This window comes from Astyanax mexicanus, chromosome 1 (assembly GCF_023375975.1).
Source record: "Astyanax mexicanus isolate ESR-SI-001 chromosome 1, AstMex3_surface, whole genome shotgun sequence".
Lineage (NCBI taxonomy): Eukaryota > Metazoa > Chordata > Actinopteri > Characiformes > Acestrorhamphidae > Astyanax > Astyanax mexicanus.
In genome coordinates this window covers 30,788,234-30,816,215 of record NC_064408.1, presented here as the reverse complement: position 1 = coordinate 30,816,215, position 27,982 = coordinate 30,788,234, and the positions used below count along the sequence as shown (strand labels likewise).

Sequence of the window (27,982 nt, the reverse complement as noted above, 5' to 3'; positions counted from 1 at the left end):
GTACTGGGTGATGGTTAAGAAATGTGTGCGAGGGAAGGACATAAGTCCCCTGGACATGAGAAAGACAAGTCAAAACATGGTCAATGTACAGAAATGTTAACACACTGGAATGTGTGTTTGTGTGTGTGTGTGCACTGCACGAGAAAGGCAGAACCAAACTGTTGTGGTTTGAAAAGATAAAACAGAACAACATTATTTTAATTCAAACATGTTTATTCCTTATATAAATGTTTTGATTAATCACAAAATGCATAAAAACATAAATTTATCTTATTAGGGGTGTGTTTAAAAAATCGATTTTCGATTCAAATCGATCTTCATTTGAATGATCCGATATCGATTAATATAACCCAGGATCGATCCTTAAAATTAGCCCTGTTTTTCCCTAGAATAAAAAATAAATTATTAGCCCTAGAATAAAAATTAAATTACAACTGATCTAAGATCACTAATTGAATTGAATGAACCTTAGCTGATCCTAGATCAGCATTCGTAAATTTGGGTCACTGTTATAAAATAAATAGTGGTAATAGAAGAAAAATTTACAAAATGATTCAATCATCACGCGCCAGAGAATTAAAGCGTCACAAAGAACATCCGTGCACGTCTGCACAATCCGAGAACATCTCTCCGAGGTGAAATCCCACATCCATCTAGTGTTAATGTCACCATCACGTTGCAGCCAATGAGGAACACCTCCAAAGGCTATATTCCCACTAATGGAGCTCTGTGTGCGTCAGTAATGTGCTGTGCATGCTTAGCAGCATGTGCTCGAGCCTCGGCCGCGGCCACACACGCCCACGCTCTCGTACTGCGCGTGTAGGAGTATTAACATAAACACAGAAAAACTGTTAAAATCCAACCCACACACAGAAATCACTTGTCCATGACCTTTTTTGCTTCTGCACTTCCTCTCCCATTCTATTACCCTTTATGAATATTTACCCAAGATCTCATCTTCCCAGATGAATGCCTATTCCTCCCCATCTCACTTCTGTAAATATTTCAGACATTGCACCAAAGACAAGTCAGCGCCATCTCTCTTTCTTCACTCACTCACTCGCACACTCAACTTTCACATTAAAGTAAAAGCAGAGAGACAAATAAGAAACCTAGAACATTCTCTTTCACGCACGCAGTAACTCCATCAGCACCTTTCCTGCTTTATACAACTAGCACAAGTTAAATATATATATATATATATATATATATATATATATATATTTAAACAGCAGCATTCTCTACCAGCTGCTGCAACACATTTCAGTTGAATCAACTAGTATATGCTACAGAAGAACTCTAGTTCAGTAGTTTGCTCAAACTTTGGGGCCTGTAACAATACTCCATCAAAACCACCCCTCCTAAAATATACAGATTATAATTATAAAAAAAAAAGAAAAACAGAATATTAACAACAATTGACTACCTTCAGCTACAGTGGCCTCTGTCAGGGGTGTACATACCTGGCAGTAACTGAACCCGGTTCTAGTTCTTGCAGGTTGTGTGTTAAAAACAGGAAAAATAGGCCAGCTTAAGAGTCTAAGCCACTCTGATCAGAGCAAAATGCTAATCCCAGTATGCAGTGGTTAGAAGCTACCAAAGGGAGTTTCAAAATAGGGCTGCACACTTTAAATGATAAATTTAACTTAGTTTTCTGCTTGATACAAAAGAAAAAAATCACATTCCTTTTATTGTCCATGGCATATCTAACAAAGGACATGCTATTAAATTCATGACATGCTGGATCACTACCTTAGTAGTATATAAATTACCTTATTTATATATATATATATATATATATATATATATATATATATATATATATATCGCAATATACAGCTCTGGAAAAAATTAAGCGACCACTTACATTTCCAAATCAGTTTCTCTGATTTTGCTATTTATAGGTTTATGTTTGAGTAAAATGAACATTGTTGTTTTATTCTATAAACTACAGACAACATTTTTCCCAAATTCCAAATAAAAATATTGTCATTTACAGCATTTATTTGCAGAAAATGAGAAATGCTCAAATAATGCAAAGAAAACAAGTTCATATTCATAAAGTTTTAAGAGTTTTAAAAAAAAAATTGGTGGAATAACCCTGGTTTTAATCAAGTTTTCATGAATCTTGGCATGTTCTTCTCCACCTTACACACTGCTTTTGGACAACTCTATACCACTCCTTGCAAAAATTCAAGCAGCTCAGCTTGGTTTGATGGCTTGTGATAATCCATCTTTGTCTTGATTATATAAAACAGAGGTTTTCAATTTGATAAAATCAAAGAAACTCATAATTGTTGAGCTTTATATTACAAAGAAAAAATATCCAATGTCAGTTTTCTCTATTATCATGCAGTCCTAGTTCAAATGGAGAACAACCATTAAACTGACTACAGGCTCATAGGAAATCAAGGCTAGGCCTGTCACCATATTTGTCTCAATAGCAGGGCTCCAGACTAGCATGGTACCGTCGTCCCAGGGACAGTAAAAAAAAATAGCACTTTCAAATCTTTTGTGATGCTTTCTGGACGGTAAATCTGTGTGTGGTGAAACTGGTTAGAAGTTGTTTATGATGAGACTGCTTGCTGGTTGAAATATGACTGGGAGCTTTCCTAATACTTAGTGCAGAATCTGTTTACTGATACATAAAGTCACACCTTTCAACATATAGCCAATCAGAATGCTGGTAATTCTGCAAGAGGAGGAGAGGCTTATATACAAACAAGTCCAAGCATCTGATGACAAATCATGTATTTTGAGATGGATGATTTTCAGTTTGGGACAGTTCTTGGGGAGGATTGTGAAGAAAGTAAGTCTGTAGCCCCGAATACTTGTAGATATATGGGAGCTATATATTTAAGGATATTCAGATGAATAATTTGAGCATTATCCGAGAACAAAAAAGTGCATTTTTCATTCTCTTACAGAATTAACTGACCTTTAAAACATTAGATATCATTTTAAACAGTGTAAATTCATGCTTAGACATTTAACAGACAACACTAAAAACAAGCAGCTATGCTGTGGCGAGAATATAGAAAAGAACCAAAGAATCCACACTCACAATGTACAATTCTTATAGGTAGAACAAAACACTTGGCAGTTCTAAATTAGCAGGCTACACAACAATGCATACTATTTGAAAGAAAGAGTCAATTAAATCCAACACAAAATCTCTCTTATTAAATCCGATTTCCTGTGCACCAAAATAAACAGGGCAATGTAACTAATGCTCAGTTCTCAAAGCTTCAATCTGCTTCTACTGGTTGAAGAAATAAGTACCAGGATGAAGTGACTCAAACCAATATTTTTGCCTTAATGCAACACATGTCTGTTTTTTATAGCTTTTTTAAAATGGTCCTAGATAGCCTACATTCTGGATATTGATTTGTGGGGATGCATGGCCAAAGTGGAGATCATTCGTCATTTTGCATAAAAGTATTAACGTGCGCAGATTTGAAAATAAGCTCATACTGGACTCACCAAATGTTTAATGACTTCAAACATCAGCTAGAGGCTAATCTTACAGCTTTCCTCTCCATATAAAGAGTCCCCCCTGTGTTTAATCCTGCTTCTGAGTCTGCTGTTAGGACAAGTTAGGGTTGGGTTGCACACTTTTTTTTTTCAAAAAGGTGGGAGAAAAAACATACACAGCAGAATACTGATAATTAATTATTTCATCACTGTCACTGTCTCATTCCTTTAAACCTTATTTATTGAAATATTATATTCAAGTAGCTTTAATATACTAAAATATAGTAAAATGAGCAGTGGAAGGGGGATTTCTGGTTATATCTGGTATAGATACTGTATGTACTGTTAGGAAGGGTTGGACAGTATAGTGGATAATGCAAAATCAGGGTAGAAACTGCAGACATCAAATCAGAAATTGTTAATTCAAGATATATTAAAATTAATAGCTTTACTGTCATTACATCTGAAACCCAGTTTCAACAAACACTGCAGATAAGTCAGAGACCATTAGCTGAAATATGATTAAACTATTCAACAACAGATAAGACAACAGTACTGTTTGACTATTTTTTAATATAGTTTTTAATAAAGCTAAACGCGGTATGTGGAACTGATGCAAAATACATATTTGAAACACACTATTCACCGACACTCATATCTGACAGATCCAGCAATGACAAATTTGGTGTGTGCTTTTCTCATATTAACAATATACGCATTTATATTGTTTATAAAAGCATATGATTCTACGTTTAAATGCACACTGCTGTTGAGAAAAGCTGTTAGCTAGACTGTCTCAGTGTGTGGCCAGTTCACGTTTTCTCAAGCCGCATTTGTGGGATTTTGCAGCAGAGTATTGGTTTAAGGTCTTGCATTTCAACAGCAAATTTTGGTTTTCCTGTTACTGGAAAGTAGTGCAATAAATAAAACCACCCTGTTGTTCTTGTGGTGGAGGAAGATGTGGCTGGAGAAAGAGAGGAATAAATTATAAAGACGTGTTGATGCACTGAAAGGTCAAAACCAGAAAACAAACTGTACATGTGTGCAGAGAAATATTTTCCAAAGCTTTTTTCATTGTAGTTCTGCTCAGTTCTGCTCTGAATCTGTAAAAGTATTGAAAAGTGCTTATTAGGGCTGATACGATTAGTCGGAATAATCAACTATTTAGATTCTACAAATGTGTCAACCCCAAGGCTACCCTCATATTACAAGCCACATTGCTTAAATCAGATTTTTTGCTCAGCTCAGATTTGGCTTTCATGGCGGTTTACATTCAGAAATGGAAGTGATCTGTATCTGTGTGTAAAGTGAACGAATCTGTCCCTGAAACGCCTCACAAGCGCACATTGATACGTGTGTTCTTCACCAACAACAAAAAAAACTCATACTTGAGAGACGACTCATAGCTTTATAAAGGGAAATGAATGTGTTAGCAGCTCATATGTCGAGATACGTATCTGATTTAAAACCACATATAAAGGAGACTCAAATCTGATTTGAAAAAATCCGATTTGGCATGTTCACACTGCCATGGAAAAACTGAATCTAAGCCAAATTGAGCAAAAAATCAGTCACTTCAGCCTGGTAATGTAAATGTAGCCTAAATGTTATGTCACTTAACCATAAATTGTAACAGCACCGTACTCCACAAAGTGCTGGGGACAGAAACAGAATGGGAGAAGGATAATGAGGTAACTTACACAGTTTACACTTAAACTGATCTGTGTCTCTAAAAGTGCCCAACCACAACAGATCACATGCTTAATTATTAACTATCTGTACTCTTTACTGGCCATTTAAAATCCCATATTCAGTTGTTTCTTTCATTTTAAAGAGATGGAGGGCATGGCAAAAATAATCACTTATTAAATCAACTAATAAAAAAGAGTCCTTAGCTAAGTCAGCTACCAAAATAATCAGTAGTTGCAGCCCTAGTGATTACCAGATCGGAAATAAACCCCTACATATACACACACACAGGCAGAGGCAGAAAAACAAGTCATTATTTTGTGTGTTACCATCTTCCCAATGTGAGAGTGAAAGAGTTTACACCCATACCATCCCTGATAGACTTCCTGTTATGGCTCTGAGTACATAAGTGTTTGCGCTAGTTGGTTGTACACAAGTCTGTATCTGAGATCTAAATCGGTCTTTTGGCCACTCAGGGAAGTGACCTGTCCCCAGTGGGGCAGACATTCAGCACGATAACAGCCCCTTTAAAGAAAGTAAGCCCCCAAACACAATCCACAATGAGATAAACAGCATGAACAACAATAACAAAGCAGTTAGGAACAACAATATCGTGATTGTGATGTATATACTAAGATCTATAAATAACATATCGCCTCTTATTTAAGATATCCTTGAGGCAACGCCAACTGAGCTCTTCAAAAGATTCAAAACATTTAGTTGGGAACAGAATTAGGTGGTATCTACATCTGCACTAGTGCTGGACGATATGGGCCAAAATGGCACTGCCAGGCTACGGAAGCCTATAGAGTTCTGCTCTATGCAGTAAACTGATGAACATCAGTCAGTGACAGATACTGTATATGGTGTACCTCTCTTACAATTCTTAGAGTTTGACGTACCTTTACTCATCAAAAAAATTACACAGAATTTTTAAGAATGTCTTTTTTAAAGATTTTTTTCTTTTACATTAAAGGTCCCATTCCACTGTTTTTAAAATGTACTGTGAATGAATGACATGTGAGCTGTTTTTTGTAAAAAAAAAAAAAAAAATGTGTTTGCATGTATAAATATTCATTCATGCAAACATATCGCCTTTGATTGGCTTACACCCCCACCCTGCCCCCCTGCATCTGAGCGACTCTCTTCTCTAAACATTTTCTTTCTAGAGCCTGGGTTTACCTCAGATTCGCAGTCTGGTCTTGAATTACTCTAAATAAATGTAAAACATTTAAGGAAGATAGACGATACTCAAGATTTCAATATTAGTATCAGAAAAAAATAGTGGTGTTGCTGTTGACCCATCTCTAAATAAGGGTTAATGCCTTGCTTAGTTTTTACTTGAGGAGAAGCCTTCCAGATGTGCTGTGGACAAAAAATAAGACTCAGCAGTCTTTCTCCACCACTACACTGTGTGCATTTTGCTTTGTGAAGCTAATGGAGTTTTAGATGAGTCAGGGTAAGAAAGCTGATGATGCTAACTAGTTCAGTGCTTTCTCCTTCAACTTCTTTTTTCATACTGACTATCCTACTTTAGCGTCTGCCTGTTCTTGTTGGAGAGCTTCAGCTGTCAAGCTTACTTTAAGGCACCTTTTCGTAATTACAAAAAGGTCATTTTGGTCACTGCCTCTCTTGACATGTTCAGTAATTTCCTGTTTCTCTGATGGACTGATGCATTTTCAGTTTGGGCATCAATTGATTCGGCCTCTTTAGCCGTGCTTTAGAAACTGAGCTGTGGAAGTGCTGCATTTAAAGCTCTCTCGCGCTGCTCAGGCATAATAGTATGGGCTGTACGTTCACTTCAGTTACAGGCCTATTAGAATTAGAGGGCCTGTGAATGTCACTTCAAAGAACGGTCCTTTTCATTTCGCACTTGTACCTCTGTATACTGTGCATGAGAGCGTCATTCCAGCCATTAGGGGTCGTGGTCTTTTTTTGGGGCTAAAATAGTACCTGTCGGCTAGTTGCTATGGAAACGCTCACCTTTTTCATAGTTATGGTCCATTCAAGGAGAGAGGAGCCTTAGAGGGTGTTCTCTGATCTTGTCGTTTCCAAGCAAATAAATGCAAGTTGATGATCAAAGCGTAATCTTATAACTGGCCGTGCATTAGGGTTGAGCACTATGACAAAAAAAAACCCTCATATCTATGTATTCTTAAGAGAAATTGCGATATACAATACAGTGAAACATCAATATGATGAAACATCTTTAAAAAAAAGTGTAATGGTAAAGAATTAGTATTTACTTATAGCAACAAAAATAATGCAAATAATGTCGCCCTGATTTTAGCCCAGATACTGGCGGAATCTCTGGGCTTACTAATTAATTAATTAATAATTTAGATCTAAGCTTCTCTATTTCTCACTTTTTTTTCGTTCTTTATCTGTAGTCTATGTAATTCCCTTAAACTGGGTGTTGTGCTTGCCAGTAGATAGAGTTTTTCACTTTATCTGACAAAAATGTAAGAACCTAATGTGCCATATTTTATCATACACAATAATATCGCCAACATTTTTTAATATTGTGAACGATATTATACCCTGAAATATTGTGTAATATCACCCACCCCTAATTATCACATTAAGGTACTACTTTTTTGCCGTTGTTAGCAAAAGAAAAATTTACACTATTCTCATTTCTCATTATATATATATATCTACCAGAGACAGATTATATCTGTCCAGTATCATTTATTTTACTTTAATCCTGGATATGTGGAAAGACTTAGAGTGCATTATTAGTATCATGACATTCTAAATCATTGACTTCTGTTAAAAATCTGCTAAAATGCTTTTTATATATATATATATATATATATATATATATATATATATATATATATATATATATATATATATATATAAATATATATATATATATATAAATATATATATATATATATATATATATCTCAGTTAGGGGTGTGCCATATCATATTGTATGCAATTATAAAACTAAATGTTCATTTTGGTTCAGTAGTGTATTCTTGAAATATATATTTTTTTTAATTCAGTGTTTTGTCATATTGCCAAGAGTATCGTTACCACGAAAATACCATCCAATATTGTGATACTATTTTAGGGCCATATCGCTCATCCTTAAATTGAAATCTATTGTTTCACCACGCTGTAAGACCACCTTGGTTCCACTGAAGTGATGTTCCAGAATGTTCCAGAATTAGGAACCACTGTTCACAGGAAGTATAACATAAAAGGTGTACAGAAAAGTGTGATTTGTATGCAAAAAAGGTCGTCTGGTCACATTGAGGGCATTTCAGCGAAAAGAGTAAAGAGAACCTAGTCAAAATATTTCCAGACACTATCTGGACACAAAATGTGTGTTCAATTATGGTGTGAAAAGGCTCGAACAGCAGGTTATTGTGGTAATTGTGTGTAACTACTTAAACATTTAAAAGCTAGCATCATCTATGTTGCTCACCTACAACTGTTCATGCCAGTTTCATTTGAACAATGTAAGTACAAAATATTAAAAAAGCTTTCACTGTGGTTTCCAAAAAAAATTATGATCATTAGTCATTAAAATTGTGTTTTTTAAGCTTTGAGTTAAAATTTGCTGATCAGTGCTCAGAAAATACTGTTGATATCCGCAACATGCTAATCAAATCATAATATGTGGAACTGTTTTTACCAAAATAAAGATCAACTTCATCTTGCTGCCCAGCCTTATTTACTGTGCTCTGTCTAAGCGGGTCATGCTTTTGCAGCATTCAAAGTACAAGAGATGTAACAGTTAAGTAATCCTGTATTATAATAATATACTAAGACCTAGCTGTTGGCACCAAACAGTGCTTAATGTGCCTGTGAGCCAATGCGCTGTGGTACACAGCAGGATATAAATCAGCCAAAAAGAGAGCAGTGACCTTAAACAAGGTCACTGAGGGAAACACAATGATGAGGCAAGAGGTCACAACCAGAGCCGTGTAAACAGAGAGAAGAGGAAGAAACCAACGACAAAAACGTTGGCAAATGGGGCAGAAACAAAAAGCTTCGAATCTTAAATCTTAAAAACAAGTAGTCATTAACGTCTTCATAGCTTTATGTTAAACTGAGCGGACTAACCTCCTATTTGAGTGTGCGCTAGAGTTTGGTATTCATAAACTGGAGGCTAGCAATTAGCTGTGGCTATAGCTAATTTAGTTTCCTCTGCTCCTAAAAACAGGAAACGTATTTTAATGCTATTAGCTAGAGCACTTTGTAGTTCTGACTGAAAGGAGCACTCCACTGGCTAAGCTAGATCAGTATAACATTCATCAGTCCAGCTTTTTGATTGTTTGAGGCTAAATTTGAAAACAGAAAAATATAAGGTGAAAAAAAAATTCCCCTATAGCATGAATTATATTTTTTCTAAGAATATATATGCATTTTTGAAAGCTTGGGGGTTTCTGTAGATATATACTGAATATAATCAAATTTTTAATCAAATGTTTTAGAGCAAGGAAGCATAAAAATGCTGTTATAGGTTTAAGTTTACAACAAAAAAATATAGTAAGAATATAAACAGCCATATATTCATGTTTTTTGCACATATACATAGTTTTATTTATGACCCACTTGTACATTTCATCGCATTGGATGTAGATATGCCTTGTAATGTTATGTTAAAAATAAATAAACAACTAAATACATAAAAAATACAATGTATGGTAAGGTGTGATAATAAAAAATGTGGTTTCATGCTTGAGGGCAACAATGTGCCATAGAGGGCTAATTATTTATGTTTTCGGGTTGGTATTGTATAGAAATAACAGGGTTTCATTCGTTTTCCCAATATTTCAGTTTTTAATTTCTTCCCCTCACAATCTGAATTTCTGGGGAAATTGTGATCCTTTAAATTTTCATTTTTACACCTTGTTTGTTATTTTGTGAGGAGAGGAAATTAAGAACTAGAAAATGTATAATTTTTACTACATTAAAAGAATAGATTATGTAAAAAAAATAATAATGAAGTTTAACATCTAATTTTCTTTTTTTTCGTTTGTTTGTTTGGTCAGACAATTCAATAAATAATAAGTAAATGTTACACTGACTGCGCAATTGCAACGTTATTCTTATATTTTAAGAGATAAATGTTTCATTTTGTATAAATAAGGAATTTGAACACGATTATAGAGGTAGAGGTGGGTAGTCCAGATCCAGAAAATAAAACTCCATCCCTGGATTTTGTTCCACCTTTCTGTACGGCTTGGCTCCACCAGATCGGCTTTGGCAGTTGGAACAAAATCCCGGGATGGATTTTTACTTTTCTGACCTTATGAAGTATTTTTTTCCTGGTTACAGGCAAAGCGAACCTAACCTAGCTAGGTTATATTATGGATAGCAGGATTTTACAAAAGCTGTAACTGATGTGAATCATATGACCGAGGCAGTTTACAGTTCCAGCAGCATCAACTAGCGTTGGCAAACTTACTAATATTTCATAACGAACGCAACTAAAATATATAACGTTATATTTAAAATGAACACAGACTTGAGCTGAAGGAGAAGCAAAAGTAGCTGTACCCGTTTATTAAAACACAGCTTTTATATCATTCTAACCTAAAAACTATGTATATACACCGATAAAGAGAGATAAGATAAGCTAGTTAACCTAGCTAAAAATGAAGTTGAATGAATTTTCCGTTCCACCTTAAACACAGGCAACCGGCGCCTGTAGTTAGCGAGCTAACTGCTGCACCGTTTAAGGTGGAACTGAAAATTCCGCGGTTCAGAAAAAGCCAACTTCAGCCTCAGAGCTAGAAACCAGACACTTACACGTTACTGGAGAGCGGAAACCTCGCGTGTAAACGCCAGACTCAGTCCTGAGAGCCATGCCAGTCCCCGTGGAGGAGCTTTCCCTCACTTTACAGCCAGAGCGGCTGATTCTGGGCACTCTGAGAGCGAGCTCTCGCCATTAGGATGAGGAACTTCCCGTGGGATCGCTCTGAACACACGCACACACCCACCTCACACGTCCCGTTCACACAGCGCAAAAAACATGAACCACATGCCTTTTCTCTTCATATCATTTACAGCTTTTTAATTTAAACATTAAAAGACCACTTTAGTTTCTGAATTAGTTTATCTGATTTTGCTATTTATAGGTTTATGTTTGAGTAAAATTAACGTTGTTTTATTCTATAAACTAAGGACAACCTTTCTCAGAAATCAATATTTGGTGGAATAAACCTGGATTTTAAACATGGTTTTCATTCATCTTGGCATGTTCTCCTCTACCAGTCTTACACACTGCTTTTGGATAACTTTATTCCACTGCTGGTGCACAAATTCAAGCAGTTCAGTTTGGCTTGATGGCTTTTGATCATCCATCTTGCTCTTGATTATATTCCAGAGTTTTTCAATTTGGTAGAATAGAAAAAAAAACGTATCATATTTAAGTGGTCTTATTTTTATTCACAGAGCTGTATACATCTATTCAAATGTTGAAACAGTGAGAGAAATAATAATAATAATAATAATAATAATAATAATAATAATAATAATAATAATAATAATAGTACTTTATGGAGATTTAAGTCTATGTGATTTAAATGCGGTGAGTGGTCGCAAATGAATAAAATGTGGTGTATCAACAAAATACTTGGCAAAACAAACAGAGCTGTAGTCATAAATGTATCTAAGCTATTGAGTTTTTTTGCACCATCCACTTCTCACTAAATGCAAATCTCACACAAATTACCATACTGACACACAGTGGCAGGTAACGATAAGTCTTACTCTGTATCTGATAAGTGAATATCTACACACATTTCGATGTCCAAAATGCCCATTTCTACTATGTTAGTGATTGTGATAAATTACCTAGCTATGGTGAGCAACCATACTGAAACTCAGTGATTACCTCTTAGCAAAAAAATCGCCAGCTCGCCCATTTTCATGGCTCCAGCACATTGTTTCTCTGCTGTTGTCTATACCTGACAACCCTGAGTGAGGAAATGGGAATGGAAGAAGGTCGGTGGGTTCGGTGGGAAGATTCGGAATCTATATCCCACACAGATTGCCGTGACATACCGCACAGTTCTAGTAAGTAAATGCTGTCTAAAGCTCTGCTGACAAGAGCTGCCTTGGCTTAAACTCAGCATGTTGCCTTAATATCTGAGGATACATCCTGATCATGTTAGGAGTATTTTATCCTCTTCAGTAACAAAGACACTGTGAAGTGTTGTAGAGTTTTGTCAATATTCTTAGCATTGCACAATCGCAGTATCGTGATATCATCATTATTGTGGGCAATGCATCATGATTATATCGTGTCACAAGATGCTCTGTGGTTCACACAGCTTCTACTTACCATACTACAAACAAATTGTAGTACTACTACTACTACCAACAAACAGCCACACACACCAACAATGAATACGTAGCAACCATCTGATCAGGCAAGGAGAAGAAAACCAGGCGCATTGACTCACTGTTTGAACAATCCAAAGGCTCCTCACATACTTGGACACAGCAACCTTTATTGCCTTTGGCTTTTGCCTGTGCTTGCTTACATAAGAGAATACTATGCTTTATCTGATCTCCTTACACATTGAGGCTTGTAAAAGAGCATGGAAGCTAGAAAGAACACAGCCAAGGAAAGAAACAGGACAATCCTTGGTTGACTCTTTGGACTAAACCACTGCCAGATGTATCCCCTTACTTATTTTCACAGAAAAGGAGGATATGACATCACACCGGAGACATGCTGAGGGGAAAAAAGTGACATGAGGGCAAAAAAATGTCAGAGCTAGCCACTACACTGCTCTCTGGCTACTTATGCTGACAGACCAATGCTTTACAAAGGACCAGAGGCCAAAACACACAAACAGAATCTCACACAGCCTTCTCCCACATCATAATTGGCCAGAAATTGGTAGAACATTTCATATGGAGTGGCTGTCCCAAGACTCCTCACTGATTTAGGGCTAAAGCAGCTAGAAAAGAAATAAAAACTCAACAACTTCATATCTGCTGAGCAATGTCCAAACTAGCTGCACATTAGTGTAAAAGCTATAAAACACCTCAGCACTTAAAGAAATGGAGAGCTAGAGTAGTAGACACTATTGACTGCCTAGTTTTCTCTGCCAGTCACTTCTGGAGTCTTCTAGTGAGTACGCCTTGCTGTCTGTTCCAGTCCTATCCACCTTTTTCCCTCCATCCATCCATCCATCCATCCATCCATCTCTATTGGGTTACAGATGTTAAAATATCCAAATTACATATCCAAACCATCCAAAATGATAGACCTTATATTTTCATAAAATTGAATACATTTACATCAAATAAAACGGGGTTGTTTGACTTATATACATATGCCAAATATATACCAACTTTATACAAATAAATTAACTGTATTTAAGTAACAATTATACATGAGATGCACACGATTTAAAGTATGAACATTTTAATCATACAAATCTATTTATGTTCCAAATACTGCACTTAAAGGTCACCTTCCGTCGTTTTTTCTTTCATTTTAAAATGTCTAGTTGTGGTCTCTAGTATGAATGAATGACATGTGAGCCGTTTTTGTAAAAAAAAAAGTGCTCAGGTGTCTCTGTATAGCTCTTTTTTAATGGACTGTTTTAGGGGTATGTCCAAAATGACCGGATTCCAGCTTTGCTCATGAATATTCATACATGCAAACAGCATGCAAATATCTCTCCTCTGATTGGCTAGGAGCACTGCGACGCCCCTCCACCGCTCTGCCGCTCACTGCCTCCCACCTCCTAACTGATGAGCGGTGATGTTGCGTCGCTTCAGCTCCGCTTCTGGGAGTTTCTCGAGCCAAGGTGGGCTGGTCTGTGAGTTTCTGCCTACGTAGGCAGAAAGATAATTCAAAATTCACCCGTTTTTCGGAGGGGGGGAGGGGGGATTTCTTTGCTTAGCTCCTGCAGACAATGGGGGCTGCAAAACAGTTTAATGTGCAGGTGTACACATTCAACTCGGAGAAACCTACTGTATTCCACAAAAAACAAGAAAAATCGGATTTTCGCGGAAGGTGACCTTTAAGCTCTAGTGCTCGAACAACCTGGAAAAGTACATGTACACTTTAACATTAGGTAGATTTTTTTGCAGCAAATAAAGACTCCACTGGATTAAATCCAATCGAAATCTAAATGTTAAATGAATTTATCAGTACACTTCTGGTGGACAGGTGTCTGAGCATAAGGACAGTTCCACCGCTACGTCATGGCAAGTTGTGTATCAGAGCCAGAATGTCTGATGACGCTGGAATTTATCCATGATGATCAAAAACACAGAAATAGTGACTGGAAATACTGCACACACAGTCTTATCATAAACACACCGCTGACTCCCTCCTATTTACTCTGCTAGTTAAACACTAACCATTAAGAAACTTCTGGGTTTGGCACTTGGCTCCTGTTTGAGTTTTACACACACACGCACACACACACACACACACACACACACACACACACACACACACACACACACGCACACACACACACACACACACACACAGACAGAGCTACAAGGGTTCAATTACTGATCACACCTGCCTTCCATAGTCCATAGGTCAGTAAAAGTAAACCCATACAGGTTTAGATGTTCTCACTCTTGTTTTTCATCTTCATATTTTGCATTAATGTACAAAATAATATAACTAGATAAAACAATACAACACAATCTGCTGTATCAAACAGTATTGCACTCTATTGTACTGTATTGCACTGTATTGTGACATGCTCAGATTAATCAACAAAGAAATCCTCCCACTTCCTACGATGTACTGTATTATTGTATCATATTTCATCATGCTGTATTACTGTGCTATCGCTATTATGCCAGTTAAAGTGTTATATTAAGAAATGAAAATGGAAACATTGCCATATAAACTGTTACATTTTCAGCAAAGCCTTACTTTCAGTTTAGAAAAATGTGTCATAATATTAAGAGTCCACTCCACTGACTAAATCATATTAAATCCCAAGCTGACACACGCTGAAATTTGGTTGCAGTAATGTTGTTGTTTCAATGTTGAAACAACGCTGAACCAACATTTAATGTTAAATGGTTGTGAAAATATTGAAATTTTAATTTTGAATCAACATTATGTCCTCAACCTTCTGCCTTTTGAATTAGCATTTTACATTTCATCACCATTCATTAAAAAAAAAAAAACGGTTGGATGGAGGAATGAAAAAGTGTTTTAATTTGCAGTAATAGTTTCTTTTTATTATTTGGCACAAGTTCTTTATCATATCTGTTCATGTTCTGTTAGTTTAACTGTTGTGTTTTTGAGATCAGATGTTAAATCAGATTGATAGTGGTGGGTAACAATCTTTATGATCAGCTTTACTACAGTGATTTTTCTAGTTAGTAGTATTTTTTTTTATTCATTTACTACTTCTTAAAGATGTTTATTCAAAAACAGAGAATACAAATAAAATAGTAAAATTTTCATTATGGCATACAGTTTTTTTTCCCCCCTCTTCCATACAATTTTGAGCATCCCGAATGTGTGCTATGCTTTATTGATGGTTGACTGTATGACGTTGAAACAATGATGTCATATCAACATTGATTCACTCGTTTAAAATTAACACCAAATCCAATGCTGATTCAACCATAACATCAACGTTGATTCAGACATTACAGACATAGTACACAATACATGTTATGTAAGACAATGCATTTCTATTCAATACCAAGTCAAGCCAGCAACTCATGTACCATGCAAACAAACATAATTTTTTAATCCTAAAAAGAGGATTTTTCTTTCTAAAATACAAGCTAGTATGCACAGTTTAATATTGTAATGTTTAAACATTATTTTAAAATAATGTTTTTACATTTGTTGCAATAGGCTGATGCTCTTATAAAGAGTGACTTCCAAGAGTTTTTCAGTCATGTTACACAAGTAGTTGAATGTACAGTTAAAAGTCTTTTGTTTTTGTGAGCAGTGTTTTTATCACTGATCACAACCAAACCAACAGTGTCTAAAGGTCATATCCAGAAATACAACAGCAAAGAGCAGCAAAAATCGTATTTAAATATAACTTCACCTGCATGAAGAGGAAAAAAATGCTTCAAGCTGTTTTCAATCACACGCGAGTCTGTATTTTTATGTTGTTTTGACTGTTCTGTTTGATTCCTGTTTCCCCTCAGGCTCTGTTATTCGTTCAAAGAATGCATCTAAACGCATGCCAGCAAGATGCAAGCGAAAGTGGCTTTGAGTCGCCACGAGTCATCGTGGGATTCATCTGCCAAGACGAGATGGGAGCGATACTCGTCTTGGGTGCAAAAATACACTTTCACGCCCATGGATGTCCTGCATTCCAGGCAAGTTGCCTCATGCCTCCATCTAAAACCCAAAGCCTCAGACAGAAGGAGGAAGAGAAAGATGGGTAAACAGAGATCAACGGCTCTAGCTTCTATTTTTTTTTTTCTATATTTTTTTATCGTGTGATAGAATTATTGACACTGACCAGAGGCTCTGCTGCAGGGTTACTGATGACTACAGGGAGAATATGGTCAGAACACTGAGTCTCTGTCTTTAGTACAGAACCACTGAAGAACCATGTTAACCCTTTCAGACCCTGCATCCAATACAATGGACAGCATGTGTTTTATTTATGTATGTTTAGTTGCAAATAGCGCGAATTATACCCTATTGTCCATCAGAATAGAACCTTAAACAGGCCAATGAAAAATGTACAGTAACTTGGCCCCGCCCACCGCATCAGAAAAAAACAGCAACAGCCAACAAAAGCAAACTAAGATCTAATTTTTACTACTTTATATGATTTAGAACACTTTTATCATGTTAATGTTACTGTTTGTGGATGATTTATGAAATGAAATAAAACGGGCCAATATCAAATAAAAAATAAAATGTTATTTAACACAGGCATCCAATGCAATAGACAATAAAAAATATGGTTAATTTGATTGAATTTTTATTTTTATTTCTCTTAGAGAAATCTTTTTTTAGACTGTTAGAGTCTTCTTTTGTGTAAATTGCAGACAAAAACATTCTTAAATTTTTCACTGGAACATAATTCAAGTCCTAAAGGGTTAAATGTCAGTTTTTAAAGCACTAAACACTAAAATTCCAAAGACTTAACGCAGCTCTAATTAAAGGTGCAATATGTTCAACTTCAGAAAACAAGTAGATTATCACATACACTGCTGTCACTTATTAATACAGCATGCAAGTGATTTATTGGTTAAACAAAAATTGAAAATCAAAAATTAAATTAATTGTTAAAAATCCTTTAAAACAATGAATGCAAGTTTTCCTGTAAAAAAAGAGAGACATGATAATGATTCTGTGCCCTTTTGTCAGATTTAATTACCTTTCTATATACTTTTAGTACATCTTAATAGGAAAATGAATCGTAATAAGTAATATTATCTAAGCAGATTTAAATTTGATTGAATGCACTTTTAAATCCTTAAAGTTAACACTCTTTAATACTGTGTGAAAAGCCTGTTTTACAATCTGTGACCTTTAGTGATCCCCCGACAGTCCAGATTATTGCGCTGACAGAACTGTCTAGACCATCTGGGGCTTCCTAGGGACCAGTCTGAGAAGCACTTCTTATACAGAACAAATCAAAAGTTTGGATACAGCTCTTCTCATTCAATGTTTTTTCTTTTTTCTTTTTATGATTGTTTCAATTGTAAATTTTATATTAAAGACTTTTAAGCTGTACAGGAACACAAAATGCGTTAAACAAACCTGAATATGTTTTATAACACATTTATCTTTGAGGGCAGATCTGCACACTCTTGGTATTTTAATCTCAGTGTTTTTATGAGGGAGAGTCACCTGGAATAGTTTTCTCAGCATCTTGAAGGAGTTTCTAGAGGTGCTGAACAATAGCTGCTGCTTTTCCTTTTAGCTGTGAAGCTCCAGCTCATCCTAAATCACTAAATTACCATCTAAATTACCAGTTGATCAGATTTAGGTCAAGGGATTGTGAAGGACAATTACTTTTTTTACTGTTTGTTACGTAATTCCATATGTGTGCCTTAATTATTTTGATGTCTAATTGATGTCTATTATGATGTTTAATTATATTAGTCTACCAAAATGAAGAAAAGAAATTTAATAAAGAAACAAAAAAAAAACACTGAATGAGAAGGTTTGTCCAAACCTTTGACTGATACCGTATAAAACCAGGAATGACATTTACATTTATTGCATTGCAAACCACCATCATTTACTTCCCCGCCTCCTTTATCTTTTTTGTAGTAGGTATGTCATAATTTCTACCTCTTACACTGTTGCCTCGTTTGTTGTTGACGCTAAACTGCCTACTAGAGGATGCAGTGCTGAACAACCATGCCAACACAAAGAACACACAGAAGTATATTTGCTGATTTAACACTATCTAGAGATTTAGCCTACAGCATCTTAGCTCTACCTTAATAGGTTATAATATACAACTCTGGAAAAATTAAGAGACCACTTCAGTTTCTGAATCAGTTTCTCTGATGAACAATGAACAATGTTGTTTTATTCTGTAAACTACGGACAACATTTCTCCCAAATTCCAAATAAAATATCGTTATTTAGAGCATTTATTTGCAGACAATGAGAAATGGCTGAAATAACAAAAAAGATGCAAAACTTTCAGACCTCAAATAATGCAAAGAAAACTAGTTCATATTAATAAAGTTTTAAGAGTTCAGAAATCAATATATGGTGGAATAAACCTGTTTTTTAATGACAGTTTCCGTGCATCTTGGCATGTTCTCCTCCACCAGTCTTACACACTGCTTTTGGATAATTTTATGTCACTCCCGGTAGTTCAGCTTGGTTTGATGGCTTGTGATCATCTATCTTTCTCTTTATTATATCACAGAGGTTTTCAAATTGGTAAAATCAGGAAAAACATCATTAAGTGGTGTAATTTTTTTGTTTCCAGAGCTGTATAAAATAAGCTGTTTTAGCCCATAATGAGTCATAGGACATAAAACAAGACTAGAGACTAGAGCTGATTTACATTTAGCCATCTCAAAGAAAAAGACTGTATGAAAGGTTGGATGAAATGAACATCATATATATATACAGGGGGAAAATACAAATCCACTAACGACGGGCTTTAAAATAGAGTTTCAATATAAATGAGCAGCTGCTCTTAGTGATAAGACCTATAGATAAACGTACATTACTGCTGTGAGTCAGTCAGTCAGGGAGAGGCCCGGCACAGCACACATCACTGTACATCCAGAGCAGAACGTGATGGAGGAGACAAATACGTATTCTTCATATGAAGGGATTAGTGATGGTAAATCAGGACAGAATAGAAGTCTATTTTCTTTCTCTTTCTCTTAGTCTTTTGTGTATTATCCCCCCCCCATCCACTCCCCCTGCCCTGCCCGGCTCACTCTGTCTCTCTTGTGCGATTTAGGTATTATGTAACCGCAGCTCCTCTACCCAGGCCAGTCCTTTAACCATGCCATCCATCCATCTATTCATCCGTGATCCCTCTATCCATCCCCCCTCTCTCCCTCCCTCCCTCTCTCTCTCCCTCGCCCACCCATCCTTGGATCCGTCCGCCCGGAAAAGCGGCTTACCCCTACAGCAGTCCAGAGAGAGAGAGAGAGAGAGAGAGAGATAAAGAGCACACGAGCACACACACGTGTGCATACCCATATGCCCCATGCAGACACACATACACACACACACACACACACACACACACACACACACACAGAAGCCAACAGAGTTTCGATCATTGATGGAAAAGTGGGGGAATTTGGAGAGACAGTGTCAACTTGTTACTCACACACACACACACACACACACACACACACACACACACACTCATATCAGAAATACTTTAAGGAACTAAAGCAGTCATAAGGGTAGTCAGACACATATACCAAGTGTTTCCTTTTATGGAAAACAAGACAGAAATGTCCTGATCCAGTTTTATGCCTCAATCTGATCCGGTCCCTATGTCTTGCTGCTAAATTTCACCTTACACCAATCTGATTTCTGAAAAAAAAAAAAAAAAAAAAAAAAAAAAAAAAAAATAAATATATATATATATATATATATATATATATATATATATATATATATATATACACAAACATGAACAGCCATACAACTAGGAGTGGGCAATATGGCCCTAAAATAGTATCACAATATTTGATGGTATTTTTATGATAACGATACTCGGACGATTTGAGGAAAAAACCCAATAAAATTTTTAATTCAAGAATACACTACTGCTACAAAATAAAAATTACATCTGTATTTGCTTAAAAATAATTGTTATTGCTTACGATATGATATATCACACCTCTAACTGAGATATAAAAAAATACAAGAACTTTATCAGATTTTCAACCGAAGTCAGAATCATCCAGAACGATCATGGTCATGATACTAATAATGCACTCCAAATATTTCCATATATCCATGAGTAAAGTAAAATAAATGACATTGAACAGATATAATCAGTCTCTAGTAGATATATAATGGGAAATGAGAACAGTGTGAATTTTTCTTTTGCTAAAAACAGCAAAAAAGTTTTACCCTGATGTGATAATTAGGGGTGGGTGATATGGCACAATATTTCAGGGTATAATATCATTCACGATATTCAAAAATGTTGGCGATATTATAATGCATACAACACGATATGGCACACCCCTACATACCACCGTACTGTAAATAATACTGGAGTAAAATCACTTTATTGTTCTTAAAAAAGTTTATAATGTGACATTCTGGGATCATTTATTTAAATGCCATTGCCATAAAAATGATGATTTTATTGTTGTTTAATGCCTTATAATCCAATTTGTCTGAACAATCTGTCCCAACACCTGTTCCTTGTTCCTTTAAAACATTGCTGTGATGTTTGTACAGTGTACAGATGTAATATCCTGTAATATATTTAGTTTTTTGTCGATTACTGATTACTGCTTTTTGGTTGTGTTTGTAAATGTGACATAATGTATGTGTCTAATCCTATTTCACTTTTATTCCTTCTAGCACTGTTTCTAGTTCAAAACAGTTCAAAATTCAACAGTAAAGGTATAGTTGGAGTGTATTTGGTCATCTGGTTTTAGTAATGGAGGCAAAAACATCAACAGCAAACAGCTAAAAAGCAGCTAGGACACAAAGTGAAGCATTCTAGGCTCAAAGATAGCATGCTACATTTTCATGCTCAAATGTAAAACAGTTCCACTCTGCAGACCTTATAAGAAAGCTTCTTGGGGCTATAGCTGGGAATAATGGTAGATAATGGAGCCTAGAAGATGCCAGAGGGCACTCTGCCAGAACACAGTGGTAAAAACAAAGGATCGAAACTGAGGTTAACATCAATATGTGATCCATTAAGACATATGCCTCCATCAGCATTAAACCTGATCCCATTGATTAGGACATTTCTATAGTGTACCATTCATTACCAAGTGCCCGACTCTTTAAATATGGTGCTTTTTACAATGTTGTGTGGGAATTTAACATTCTTCAGCTTCCGAGGGACATGGAAAAAAAACATACGATATGATACCAAACCATTACTAATTGTCAGTAAATTTTCATTTGATTTCATTTCATTTGTAAATCAAGGGAGCAGAGTCTGGAGGAAGAATGGAGAGACACACAGTCCAAGCTGCTTGAGGTCTAGTGTGTAAGTGTCCACCAATCAGTGATGGTTTGGAGAGACATGCAATCTGCTGGTGTTGATCTACAGTGTTATATGAAGTGCAAAGTTATCTCAGAGTCTACCAGAACGTTTCAGAGCCCTTCATGCTTTTCTCTGCTGACAAGCTTTAAAGAGATGCGGATTTCATTTTCCAGCAGGACTTGGCCATCAAGTACTAAAACGTACCAATAAATAAACTTTACGATTATATTACAGATTTTTCAGATGCACATGTATAAAGGTCAATCAGCAGGTATCTGCAGTAAGGTAGTAAAATGCAAATTCTTATCCAAACCTGTAACAAGTCTAACCTACAACTGCACCCAATCATTCTGTGCGAGGTCATGTTGATAGCTTTGTGTTTCTTCTGTGAAAAAAAAAAAAAAAGTTTGATGCTCCTCTTAAATGTAGTTTCAATGAGCTCCAATTAAAAAGGGTTCATTATGAAGCTCAGTAGTTTTAAGAAGAAATATTGGATTGTTGTCAGCCAAGGCTTAAGAAATATATACAGCTCTGGAAATAAAATAGGAGATCACTTCAGGTATTATACACTATTATAGGTATATATTTGAGTAAAATAAACATTGTTTTATTCTATAAACTACGGACAACCTTTCTCTCAAATTCCAAATAAAAATATTGTCATTTAGAGCATTTATTGGCTAAAAATGAGAAATGGCTGAAATCCTGAAATAATAAAGATGCAGAGCTTTCAGACCTCAAATAATGCAAAGAAATTTATACATATATTTATATAGTTTTAATAGTTCAGAAATCAATATTTGGTGGAACAACCCTGGTTTTTAATCACAGTTTTCATGCATCTTGGCATGTTCTCCTCCACTAGTCTTACACACTGCTTTTGGATAACTTTATTCCACTCCTGGTGCAAAAAATCAAGCAGTTCAGCTTGGTTTGATGGCTTGTGATCATCCATCTTCCTCTTGATTATATTCCATAGGTTTTCAATTTGGTAAAACCAAAGAAACTCATCATTTTTAAGTAGCCTTGTATTTTTTTTCCAGAGCTGTATATATATATCTATATGTATAGCAGAGTGTTTGTTCATATTGCTGATGTTTTCCAACATGTACAGCCTTCTACAGTTCACAACTTGCTTTTTCTTAAACCTCTCAAAAACCTTGGCTTCCAGTTCTGGCCTACTCAAAACCAAACTTCAAACATGTGAAGTAAAAACGAATCTTAGTTTACTTCTCTACTCTAGGCAACTTTCAAACACGAGAAAAAGGCACCGGACAAATCAATGCTGCACCCCCCTTCACTCTCTCCACCCACCCTCCTCCCCCAGTGTTTATCTCCACCGCCTGCATCCACTCTTGCCTCTGAGGACCAGAATAACTATTTCCAAAGGATTTGATAAGAACCTGCCATATTTGTCTCCATCCATAACGATAACAAATATGGTAATGTTACGTTTCTATCTTGGCAAACAGAGTGCGCGGCACGGTCGGCTCTATCTTGGTCTGTCGGCCTGCCTGACTGCCATTCTCTGGCTGGCCGTGGGTCTGTCTGTGCCAGGCTGTTTGTTTGTCTGCATCTTGCGCAAGCTATCGGGTTTCCTGAATTACATGTGACAGCACTGCAGAGCCGTCTAAATGAGAGTTCCTCTTTAATGAGCTTGTTCTCCTGTCTGTCTGTCTGTCTGCCTGCCGTCCTTCTACACTCACTCTTAGATACTTCTAGATTTAGATAGTGTAGCAGAATGATGACAGGAGCTCTTAACAGCTGAGGCACACGATGTACATTGTGCTGCTTGTCTGCCTTATTTTACACTCATCATCAAAGAAATAGCGGTAAAAAAAAATGCACCTAGAAGGAAATGTCAAAAAACGCAATGGTATTCAGAAGAAAGGTAAAGCTTTCTAGGAATAATGAATAAAAATAAAGATTTTTTTTTATCATTTTATTTCTATTTATTTTTTTCGATTTTCTCCCAAATTTACATGGTCAATTAACCAACCCATTCATTCGGACTCCCCCTATCACTACTAAACACAAAGCACTAGCACACAAAACAATGCCTCCTCCGATAAATGTAAAGTCAGCCACCATTTCCTTTCAAGCTGCTATTGATGCAGGATTGCCAAGTGGCATCACAGTGCACTTGGAGGAAAGCGCAGCGTCTCGGATCCAATACATCAGCTCACAGACGTCTTGTGCTGATTCACATCACCCTTTTGGAGTGATGTGAGGAAAGAGCGCCATCTACCCAGAAAGAGCCAGGCCAATTGTGCTCTCTTAGGGCTCCGGTAGCCAAAGGCAAGCTACATGAACAGGATTCGAACCAGCAATCTCCTCTTCTGATCACTGTGGCAGTGCTTAGCCTGCTTGACCACTCAGAGCCCTAAAAATAAAGATTTAAACTGCTATGGGCAGTTTTTTTTTACTGAGCTAGTGTCAATAATGCACCATGCAACATGCAAAACATCTCTGCTGCGTGGAGTTGTAGAGGTTCCTAATAGTCTCCTGCAGTAATCCATCTTATGCAGTCTAAATAAGTCTCAATGCAGTTCCTGCAGATTTTGTGGTAGGTGTGGAGTATATTTAAAGCGTTCAATTCCATCCCACACATTTCTAATCAGGAATAGAGGTCTGGTGAGGTGTCTGGCCATGGCATAGGGAATAGTATCTGTGTCTTCATGGCAAGCTCCTGAGATAGCCACAGTTACAGTACCTCATTATTATCATAAGGTTGGGCTCTCAAAGTGCCTGTAGTGAAGACCAAAGACAAGATCTGGCATCCCACACCATGACACCAGCTTTTCTGGACATGTGAAAACAAAACCATTGGTCTTGGCTCTAGCGCTGGCTACAGGACATACACACACAGATTTGTTGGCCATCTCCACCCAAAACAAAAGTGTTCTTCAGAGTTACTCAATGACTGTCTGAAATGACTATCCATCACTTTTCTTCCCTGCCAGCTGAAATCTTTTGACGATGAAAATATATATCCAACAGCTGTGTATTCAATCCTGCAGTTTAAGGGGTTAAACGGCTGTCTGGCCACTCACTTACCAGGTGCCAGGTCAGGGTCAAGCTCCACAGAGAGCGCCTTAAAGCCCGGGCAGGGTGACCCTCTCCTAGGGAGACTCAGCCACCCGCAGCGTCCTTCCTTTCTTTTTTTCCTCCTCTCTCAGTGAAACGGGAGAATCACTCGCTTCAGTAGCTCTCAGCAAATCAATAGACAAGAGAGAGATTGGCAGTGGCAGCGCAATTACAGAGGGAGAGAGGCTGGGAGATTTCAGATGAGGCGGTCATATCAAAAAGCACACACACACACATAAACGAGAGCTTTTTTCCCCCAGCCCCTCCTCCCCGTACGCTTCTTTGATATACTCATACCAGTTAAGCTCACAAGATATCAAAATGCACTTCCTGAGAAACACTCACTTCATCTCTCTTTCTCTCTCTCTTACCCTCTTTATCCTCTTTATCTCTCCCTCTCTCTCCCCCAATCAGTCTCTACCAGGTGTAAAGTGCCTTCCTATGTCCTTGCACTGCTAAATATGTTTTAAAATGTGCTTTATCATTATTCACTTTGCTTTACAGTCTAAATGCAATTATTAAAAATAAGTCTGATTTTGGTGATGCTGAGTCATTATAAAAAAATATATATAAAATACATAATAAAACAAAATTATTGGCTTTTGTAAATTGGCTTCATTTTATTGAATGCATTTGTATTTAGAATTCACCAAAATAAAAATAAAAATGGACTGAAACCAAATAAAATTAAATCAAATTGAAACACATTTTGTTTGTAGCTATTGCATAAATTAAACAGGTTAAATGTGTTTTTTGTCTTGTTTTTTAAAATAAAAACTACAAAACGATTATTTATAAATATTTATTGATCACTGAACATTTTTTTATATCCAGGCAGATGCAGCAACAAAGCACAATATGACTGAAAATAAAGTATTTCATCTGTATAAACTGTTTTTTTATTTTTTTTTATTCAGACAAATACTGAAAATATGTTTTTTGTAATTTTGGGATTTTTTTTGGGTTTCTCGTATATTTAATGTATCTGTAATATGTATTTTAAAATCTGTATCTAAATCTTATCTGTAAGAAAATTAAAATACCCTTTTAGGACGGAAGGTCTAATGATTTTTTTTTTTTTAATAAATCAAACTTCTTCAGTAGATACTGATGATACCTGCATTTACTTCATCAATCTGATTTTGGTGGGAAACAAGTGTTAAATTCTTGAAAAGAAAGAAAAAAAGAAAGAAAGAGTTCCTGAGAACAATAAAAACATGGCAACAGAAGGGCCAGAAGTGGGCCAGCAGACTAAGGTTATGCCACTATGATTAAAGGATCACCAATTTGAATCCTGGATCATGTTGCTTGGTATCAGCAGCCGGAGTCTGAGAGAGCACAATTTACCATGCTCTTCGTGAGTATGTAGATGGTGCTCTCTCCTCACATCTCCTCAGTCCTAATGTAATGTTGGTCAGCACAGGCTTCTGTTAGCTGATGTATCAGAGCTGAGGAACTGTGCTTTCCTTGGAAAAGCAGTTTCTGGCAGTTTCTGCCTGTTTTCTGTTTTTACTGTTTTTACAGTGTAATAAAGTGACACAGGGTGTAAACGTACATATGCGTGTGCTTTATGTAAAGAAACCCATTATAAAAACCGCGATTGACAGCTCACATTGAGGATTACAGTATGATCCAGTTTAAGCCAAAAGTGTTTTATTCTAGAGTGTGGATTAGGCTACTGAGGATATTATGGGATGAAGTGGCAGAAGCTCAGTGAATTAGCGGTGATATGGGAACTTGACTTTGACTGTAGAGGTTAAAGATTAGTATCCCAGTGGTATCGTGCAGCCTGGGGCCTTCCAGTTGGTCAATACTGCTTTGTTTGAAAGCTTCAGCGTGATTCATGATGCGATAAAATCACAGTAATGTGTTCACAGGATTTTCATGTTATCAGATGTAGAGGGTTCTGTTGGAGGTTACAGATTATAGATTTGAGCGTGGTGCTGTAGTACAGTGTTATGATGCATAGGCCTTATGTTTGGTTAGTATGCTTACTGGTATCAATATGAGAGTTCAAATGGTCCACCACATGAAATAAACTATTATATATATATATATATATATATATATATATATATATATATATATATATATATATATATATATATATATATATATATATGTATGGGTTTTCTACAGTTATAGGCTACTGAAAAGTCTTTGGCCCTGGTAAAGATGTAGGTCATGTATATATACAGTGCATGATGATTCATTCCCCAATGGGGTAAAGTTCATTAGCTCGTGCCAATGTACTCATGCCAGTTAGCAACAGCCAACCAAACACAGCAGACACTGGCCTCACACTCCTCGCATAGTGATCAAAACATCCCACAGCACCAAACATCAAAATAGCAGATCCATCACAGACTGAACTCTCAAAGATTGCAGCAGTAAAAATCAAGTCTACAAAACTGAGTAGATTGCTGTATAAATCATTCAAAAACAGTTTAGTACATGTATTACCGTCTAAAGTCATATTTAAACCAGTTTAAAACCAGCTTATTTCATGTTTAAATCAGTTTCACTTGTTCACCAGATTATAACCGATTTCATATCTGTCTCAAAACCTGTTCCATTCATAAACAGTTTAAAACCAACAGAATTTATGTTCAAACCCATCCAATTTGTTCTTCAGTATAAATGCAGAGTTCAGTTCATACACATAGTTTAAAACCAGCTTAATTCATATTTGAATCAGTTTCACCTGTTCACCAGATTATAACTGTTTATACACCTGATCTCATGTCTGTCTCAAAATCTGTTCCATTCACATACAGTTTTAAACTAAAAATAATTCACGTTCAAACCAATCCAATTTGTTCTTCAGTATAAAACCAGTTCAGTCCACACAACAGTTTAAAACCAGCTTAAATCATGTTTGAACCAGTTTCACTTGTTCATCAGATTATAACTGTTTATACACCTAATTTCCATATCTGTCTCAAAACCTGTTCCATTCATAAACAGTTTTACACCAACAGAATTAATGTTCAAACCAATCCAATTTGTTCTTCAGTATAAATTCAGAGTTCAGTTCATACACATAGTTTAAAACCAGCTTAATCCATGTTTGAGCCAGTTTGATTTGTTTATCAAAATAAAAACAA

The 27,982-nt window shown here is 36.3% G+C and overlaps 1 protein-coding gene across 7 annotated transcripts in view; it reads right to left on the bottom strand.

Moving 5' to 3' along the window:
- The window catches only part of dab2ipb (DAB2 interacting protein b), a 238,384-nt gene that overhangs the window by 68,405 nt on the left and 141,997 nt on the right, over window positions 1–27,982 (bottom strand). Inside the window, exon 1 of one of the 7 annotated variants that reach the window (XM_049476167.1) lies at window positions 16,194–16,400. The exons of 5 other annotated variants lie outside the window; for them this stretch is intronic. The gene's annotated coding sequence lies outside the window, so the exon portion shown is untranslated. Of the gene's footprint in view, window positions 1–10,935; window positions 11,116–16,193; window positions 16,401–27,982 lie in introns of those variants that run through there. One more of the 7 variants, XM_007260391.4, reaches the window with a different exon arrangement.